Below are 8,748 nucleotides of genomic sequence, written 5' to 3' on the forward strand. Positions count from 1 at the left end.
ATATATATATATATATCTTTTTGTTAACTGATGCTTTTCTAATGTGGGGTGAGGAAAGAAGGAGGGAAATACCTAGGAATTTTAATCTAACAAATGAATAAATTTTAAAACAAAAATTGAATGATTTCACAAAAGAACTGGAAAGACCTACATGAACTGATGTAGAGTGAAATAAGCAGAATCAGAACAACATTATGCAAAGTAAGTGAACTATTGTGGGACGATTTGTCACATTTCCCTTTTTGTGTTTCTCCTGAGTTCAATGTTTTCCTTTGGCTACTTGCAAGTATTTTCTCCTTGACCTGAGAGTTCTGGATTTTGGCTACAGTATTACTGAAAGTTTTCATTTTGAAGTTTCTTTTAGGAGGTGCCAATGCATTCTTTAAACTTCTTCTTTACCTCCTGGTCCTAAGATATCTGGCCATTTTCCTTTATAATTTCTTTAAAAAGAAACTTACCTTCTATCTTAAAATTAATACTGTATATAGGTTACAAGGCAGATGAATGGAAAAGGCCAGGCAATGAGAATTAAGTAACTGGCCAGGATTAGAGATCATAACCTGGAACCTCTAGGTTTGGCTTTCATTCTATTTAGGCACCTAGTTGCCAACTATAATTTCTTCAAATACAATGTCTATGTACTTTCTTTGTTCATGCCTTTCGGGTAGAGCAAATATTCTTAAATTATGTTGTCTTTATCTGTTTTCCTAGACCAATTATTTTTCCTGTCAGATAATTCATATTTTTCTATGTTTTCACTCTGTGGAATTTGTTTTATACTAAGCAAGGGCTTGGTACTCAGTTGCGGTCACTCTTCTTTGCCCTGGATCTGTGACCTGGGACAGGGTAATGGATGAGAGAGCTACTAGAAGGCACCTGTTCTTGCTTACAAAGCTAGTTGAAGGGTCTCAGGGACTTTTTTCTGCTCCAGTACTTCTTCCCTTGGTGCTCTCTTGTTTCCCTTTCTGTCCTGAGAACTGGAGGGCTCCGAATGTGGCTTGGGTCATTATCAGTACTCTGTACTCCTTGCCAGCCCCTGTCTACATGTCTGAAGACATGTCTATATTCCTAAGCAGCTCTGGGCTGGAAAAATTACTCATGGGGATTTCTTGAGTATTTATGATTAGAATTTGGCATAGCACATTTTCTAGGTTGTTAGAAAGTGTGTTGAGGAGGGAGCAAAAATAATCCACCTCTCATCAGAGTGAGCTCATAACTGGAGACCAATGTCCATCAGGCACAGCCATCTTCCATTCCTGAAAAGATGAAGAAACTGAGGCCCAAGGAGAAATAACTTGACCAAGGACATAAAAGTCTACTGATTCTCTTCTTCAATGGCATCTCTGAGCTTCTGGGTTAAGATGAGTGCAGAGTGGAAGCAAAGCATTTAACTCTTCTAACTGACCCATACTTGATACCTCAAAAGGACAAAAAAACCAAATCCAGATGAATGAAGAGACCCTACAATAAGGTGCAGCATTGAAGGTATATGGGATTTGTGCATTTCCACACTGTAAGGGGGTGAAATAGCTCTCACTAAAACTTGAGCTGATCACTTCCCCACTGCCACCCCACCTATAGTGCTAGAGCCACTGCACAAGAGTTAGAGCAAGCGTGGGACATTCACTAAGTTCTGGCAGCTAACTGGGACCACCAGGGGCTTGTTCCTGAGAGTAGCAAGACTTAAGACCCCAAGAGGCCAAAGAACGCAGTCTTTGAGCATGGACCTTGAGTGTGGACCTTGGGAGCAGAACTAGAGCAAAGGTGTGACAGACTGTGGAAGTAGCATGCTGAGACTCGTAAAGGAGCCTCAGGCTGAAGAGCAAGCAAGGGGACCACCAGGAATCTTGACCTTGAGAACAGCTATACTTGAGACCCCAGGAGTCTAAAGAGCTCAGACCCTGGGCACGAGAATAAAGTCGAGAGGGGTGGCACTGTGCTGTGACTCAGGCAAAAACTACTCCACAGCTCTATACACAGAGAGCTTGCCTGCCTCACCCAGACTTCTGGCTGAGAAGGAAAAACCAGCATAATAATGGCAAGCAATGCCCAAGAACTAACCAAGAGAAAGAAGAAGAGGAAAGTATTAACACAGCAGAGAATAGACAAGTAAACATATCCAAACCTTGCCAAAAAAAATGAAACTTGGCTACAAGCTCTTGAAGAGTTCAAATCTGAGATCATGAGAAAGATGGTCTTCCATCTCTTGATCTGGCAAGAAAAGTGNGTTTAAAAGACAGAAACTCCCAATTTGAGAAAGATGTCCCCAAATCTAACAAAATGATAAGCAAATTGGAGACCAAAATTAAATAGCAGGAAAGCATGAAAAAAAGATAGACCAAATTGAAAAGGAAAGTCAAAAGAATATAGTAGAAAACCAATCTCTAAAGACCAGAACTGGGCAAGTAGAAGCCAATGATCTTGCAAGGCAGCAAGAACTAATAAAGCAAAGTCAAAAGAATGACAAAATGGAAGGAAACATAAAATAGCTCACTGAGAGAATGACAGATCAAGAAAACAGATCTTGAAGAGACAATTTCAGAATCATTGGTCTTCCTGAAAAATCAGAAATTAATAGAAATTTGGACAACATACTACAAGAAATTATCCAAGTAAACTGCCCTGATGTTCTTTAACAAGAGGGTAAAATAGACATTGAAAGGATCCATAGATCATCCTCTACAATAAACTCTCAAAAATCAACCCCCAGGAATATAATTGTCAAATTGAAGAGCCAGAAAGAGAAAATTCAGATATCAAGGAACACCAAGAAGAATTACACAGGATCTGGCAGCCTCCACACTAAAAGACCACAAGGCTTGGAATATGATATTCAGAAAGACAAGAGAATTGAATCTTCAATCAAGGATTACCTACCCATCAAAACTGACTACATACTTCCAGGGGAAGGTATGGGCATTCAACAAGATAGGAGATTTTCAAATATTTGTAAAGAAGAGACCAGAACAAAATGGAAAGTTTGATATCTAACCATAAAATCAAGAGAAATATGAAAAGGTAAATAAGAAAGAGAGGGGAAAGAAAGAAACTCTTATTTTTAAATGCCCTTCTCTAAGGGCTTCAATCAAATCAAATTATTTGTATTCCTATATGGAGAAATGTTATGTGTAATTCTCAAAAATTGTATACACTATTATAGTAATTAGAAGAATTATTCATAGGGAGAGGTTGGAATACTAAATGGTCTAAGGCAGTGATGGGCAAACTTTTTGAAGAGGGGGCCAAATGAAAGGAAATGCTCATCTGTCAGTCTGTTTCTAAGGCAAATCTTTTGAAGTTTCATTGTATTTTATCCTACTCATTGTATTTGTCAAATTAGGAATAATGATGCATGGCCTGATAGAACATTTAAGGGGGCCACATCTGGCCTGTGGGCAGTAGCTTTCCCATCACTGGTCTAAGATGATATGGAGGGAAAAAAGTGGAGGGGGGAATAGAAGATGGAGCCCAGAGAAATTTGAAGGAATAAGAAAAATAGGATAATCTATACCACACAAAGAGGGCATGAGAAGAGGAGGGGATGAATATTAATAAGAAGGTGAGGAAGAGAGCTTTAATAGGAAATACTTAAACCTTACTCTCAGTGGAATTAATTCTGAGAGGGAAGAGTAGCTATATACATTGGGATATCGAATTCTATATTACCCTATGGAGAAAGTCAGAAGGGATAAACCAGGGGTTGGGAGTGGGGGATGGAATTAAAAAAGGGAGGGGAAGAAAGGGGGGAAAGAATTCATTAGGCCTTAAAAATAATAAGAGGGGACCAGGCACCCAGAGGTCTTGGAACCACGGCGTTAGGGTCAAGGCAGCTGCGAGTGAGGGACAATGGCGCCCAGCGTGCCCGTAGCGCCAGAGCCGAAGGAGACCCCTCCCCCCCAGGGGCATCCAAGCCATGTTGCTGGGGCCCCCCGGGGCCGGCAAGGGCACGCAGGCTCCCAAGCTGGCTGAAAGTTACTGTGTTTGCCATTTGGCTACAGGGGACATGCTGAGGGCCATGGTAGCTTCTGGCTCAGAGCTGGGCCAGAGACTCAAGAAGACAATGGATGCTGGAAAACTGGTAAGCGATGATATGGTTGTGGAACTTATTGAGAAGAACTTAGACAGTCCTCCATGCAAAAATGGTTTTCTCTTAGATGGCTTCCCTCGGACAGTGAAACAGGCAGAAATGCTTGATGAACTCATGGACAAGAGGAATGAAAAGCTAGATGCAGTCATCGAATTCAGCATTGCCGACTCTCTACTCATCCGGAGAATCACAGGAAGGCTGATCCATCCTGCAAGTGGCCGATCCTACCATGAGGAGTTCAGCCCCCGTAAGCAACACATGAAGGATGACGTAACTGGAGAACCCTTGATCCGCCGTTCAGATGATAATGAAACTGCTTTGAAAACCCACCTGAAGGCCTATCACTCTCAGACCACCCCCCCTGGTGAAGTACTACAGTAAGTGAGGGATCCATTTGGCCGTGGATGCTTCTCAGTCCCCAGATGTGATGTTTGCCTACATCCTGGCTACCTTCTCCAAAGCAACATGTGGGGCTTCTGAGAAGCAGAATACGTAAGGGACTTGCCCAAGATCACATTCATACCAAATGACTGCAGGCCAGGCAAGACCACACCATTGCTCACCAACTTCAGTGCAAGAGTCCAACCTTTTAAACGTTGGGCGGAGGGGAGGGGTTGGTGAGGAACAAGAAGGGGTATAAGTATTGGAGGGAGATTGTTTCAGTGGGTCGTTAGTTTTCACCATTCAAGTGGGAGAGTTATAAACAGTAGTTAGTTAGAAGGGTATATTAGGGGAAGAGGGATATACATTTTGGGGGAAGTGTGGGGAAGTGAAGGAAGAAGGCCTAGTATTCATTCTATAGGATCTCTTGGGGACAGTTATCTTTCATCCAGGAATGTGATTGTAATTGAAAAGCCATTGACCTAAGACCTCATTTGTCATTTATGGACCTCTAAGTGGGCCAGATGGGGAGAGCAGTTACTCCCCTATTGCCTCCTCTCTGTTCTGTACCTCATAACAGGGTAGGTTTTGGTTGCTGACCATAACACCCCATATAATGTGACCAAATAATAGTCCCCGTGTTCTAAAGGGTGATGAGGAATGTATGTGACAGTGGTGGCTGGATAAATTAAGTTTAATGGAATTTATAAAGGTGAAGCCAGGGAAGGTTGATTCCTCCCAGTTTACTTACCTCTGATATGACCAACTCCATTAATCTCAAGGGAAAAGCCATCATCAGTTGCTATTTGCAAGTGTATGTCCTCTGTTCTTGCCTTCTTTCTAAACATTGTATAAAGAATCTTTTTTCTTTCTTTAAAAAAAACAATTTGAAGATTGTCTCATTCCAAAGAAACTCCTTCCCCTTCCCAGATCTTGTGGCTGAAACACAGCAGCCCTGCAGTGGTGTGTTTCATTTTTAAAACAAGGTGCCTTTCGCCTATAACTGAAAGGCAGTATAAACAATGAGGAAATAACACTGCTCAATATGTATGAACCAAGTTGCATAGCACCCAAATTCATAAAGGAGAAACTGGCAGAGCTCAAGAAGGAAATAGATAGTAAAACCATACTAGTGGGAGATCTAAATATTCCTCTATCAGATCTAGATAAATCAAACCAAAAAATAAATAAGAAAGAGGTAAGATAGGTGAATGAAGTCCTAGAAAAATTAGATTTAATTGATATGTGGAGAAAAATAAATAGGGACAAAAAGGAATACACCTTCTTTTCAGCTGCACATGGCACATTCACAAAGATTGACCATGTTATAGAGCATAGAATCATTGCAAACAAAAAGAGCAAAAGAGCAGAAATAATAAATGTAACCTTCTCAGATCATAATGCAATAAAAATAATAATTAGTAAGGGCACCTGGACAGGAAAATAAAAAACTAATTGGAAATTAAATAATATGACTCTCCAAAGCCAATTTGTTAAAGAAGAAATCATAGAAACAATCAACAATTTCATTGAAGAAAATGACAATGATGAGACATCCTACCAAAATCTGTGGGATGCGGCCAAGGCAGTACTCAGGGGGAAATTTATATCTTTGAGTGCATATATTAACAAATTAAGGAGGGCAGAGATCAATGAATTGGGCATGCAACTCAAAAAATTAGAAAGTTAGCAAATTAAAAATCCCCAAATGAAAACTAAATTAGAAATACTAAAAACCAAGGGAGAAATTAATAAAATCAAAAGTAAAAGAACTAGTGAATTAATAAATAAGTCTAGAAGCTGGTACTTTGAAAAAACAGATAAAATAGACAAAGTACTGGTCAATCTAATAAAAAAGGAAAGAAGAAAACTAAATTGATAGTATCAAAGATGAAAAGGGAGACCTCACCTCTAATGAAGGGGAAATTAAGGCAATCATTAAAAACTATTTTGCTCAATTATATGGCAATACATATAACAATTTAGGAGGTATGGACGAATATTTACAAAAATATAAACTGCCTAGATTAACAGCAGAAGAAATAGAATACCTAAATAATCCCATATCAGAAAAGGAAATTGAACAAGCCATCAAAGAACTCCCAAAGAAAAAATCGCCAGGGCCTGATGGATTCACAAGTGAATTCTATCAGTCATTCAAAGAGCAACTAATCCCAATACTATACAAATTATTTGATATGATAAGCAAAGAAGGAGTCCTACCAAATTCCTTTTACGACACAAATATGGTACTGATTCCAAAGCCAGGGAGATCAAAAACAGAGAAAGAAAACTATAGACCAATCTCCCTAATGAACATAGATGCAAAAATCTTCAATAGAATACTAGCAAAGAGACTCCAGCAAGTAATTAAGAAGATCATCCACCATGATCAGGTGGGATTTATACCAGGAATGCAAGGTTGGTTCAACATTAGGAAAACCATCCACATAATTGACCATATCAACAGTCCAACAAACAAAAATCACATGATTATCTCAATAGATGCTGAAAAAGCCTTTGACAAAATACAGCATCCATTCCTATTGAAAACACTGAAAAATATAGGAATAGAAGGACCTTTCCTAAAAATAATAAAGAGTATATACCTAAAACCATCAACAAACATCATATGCAATGGGGATAAATTAGAAGCCTTCCCAATAAGATCAGGAGTAAAACAAGGATGCCTATTGTCACCTCTATTATTCAACATAGTACTAGAAACACTAGCAGTTGCAATTAGAGAAGAAAAAGAAATTGAAGGTATCAAAATAGGCAAGGAGGAGACTAAGCTATCACTCTGCAGATGATATGATGGTCTACTTAAAAAATCCTAGAGAATCAACTAAGAAGCTTGTAGAAATAATCAACAACTTTAGCAAAGTTGCAGGATACAAAATAAATGCACATAAATCATCAGCATTTCTATATATTTCCAACACACTAGAGCAGCAAGAAGTAGAAAGAGAAACACCATTTAAAATCACCCTAGACAATATAAAATACTTGGGAATCTATCTACCAAAACAAGCACAGCAATTATATGAAAACAACTACAAAACACTTTCCAAACAAATTAAACTGGATCTAAACAATTGGAAAGCCATTGATTGCTCATGGGTAGGAATGAGCTAACATAATAAAAATGACAATTCTACCCTAATTAATTTATCTATTTAGCGCCATACCTATCAAGCTACCAAAAAACTTCTTTACTGAATTAGAAAAAACTATAACAAATTTCATTTGGAATAACGAAAGCCAAGAATTTCAAGGGAAATAATGAAAAAAAATGTGAAGGAAGGGGGCCTAGCAGTACCAGATATTAAACTATACTATTAAGCAGCAGTCATCAAAACAATATGGTACTGGCTAAGAGACAGAGAGGAGGATCAATGGAATAGACTTGGGGTAAATGACATCAGCAAAAAGTGTATGATAAACCCAAAGAGCCCAACTTTTGGGACATGAATCCACTATTTGACAAAAACTGCTGGGAAATTTGGAAAACAATATGGGAGAGATTAGGTCTAGATCAACATCTCACACCCTACACCAAGATAAATTCAGAATGGGTGAATGACTTGAATATAAAGGGGGAAACTATAAACAAGTTAAGTGAACACAGAATAGTTTACTTGTCAGATCTGTGGGATAGGAAAGACTTTAAAACCAAGCAAGAGTTAGAGAAAATTACAAAATGTAAATTAAATGATTTTGATTACATTAAACTAAAAACTTTTTGTACAAACAAAAACAATGTAGTCAAAATCAGAAGGGAAACAACAAATTGGGAAAAAATCTTTATAACAAAAAATTCTGACAGGTGTCTAATTACTCAAATATACAAGGAGTTAAAGCAATTGTATAAAAAATCAAGCCATTCCCCAATTGTTAAATGGGCAAGAGACATGAACAGGCAATTTTCAGGTCAAGAAATCAAAAGTATCAATAAGCACATGAGAAAGTGTTCCAAATCTCTAATAATTAGAGAAATGCAAATCAAAACAACTCTGAGGTATCACCTCACACCTAGCAGATTGGCTAAAATGAAAGAAGGGGAGAGTAATGAATGTTAGAGGGGATGTGGCAAAATTGGGACATTAATGCATTGCTGGTGGAGCTGTGAACTGATCCAGCCATTCTGGCTGGCAATTTGGAATCATGCTCAAAGGGCTATAAAAGAATGCCTGCCCTTTGACCCAGCCATACCATTGCTGGGTTTGTACTCCAAAGAGATCATAGATAAACAGACTTGTACGAAAATATTTATAGCT

At 38.6% G+C, this 8,748-nt stretch overlaps 1 pseudogene; it reads left to right on the forward strand.

Moving 5' to 3' along the window:
* The first annotated feature begins 3,846 nt into the window (after positions 1-3,846).
* Positions 3,847-4,747, forward strand: LOC123255989 (annotated as a pseudogene).
* Positions 4,748-8,748: the final 4,001 nt, after the last annotated feature.

This window comes from Gracilinanus agilis, unplaced genomic scaffold (assembly GCF_016433145.1).
Source record: "Gracilinanus agilis isolate LMUSP501 unplaced genomic scaffold, AgileGrace unplaced_scaffold55074, whole genome shotgun sequence".
NCBI classification, from domain to species: Eukaryota; Metazoa; Chordata; class Mammalia; order Didelphimorphia; family Didelphidae; genus Gracilinanus; species Gracilinanus agilis.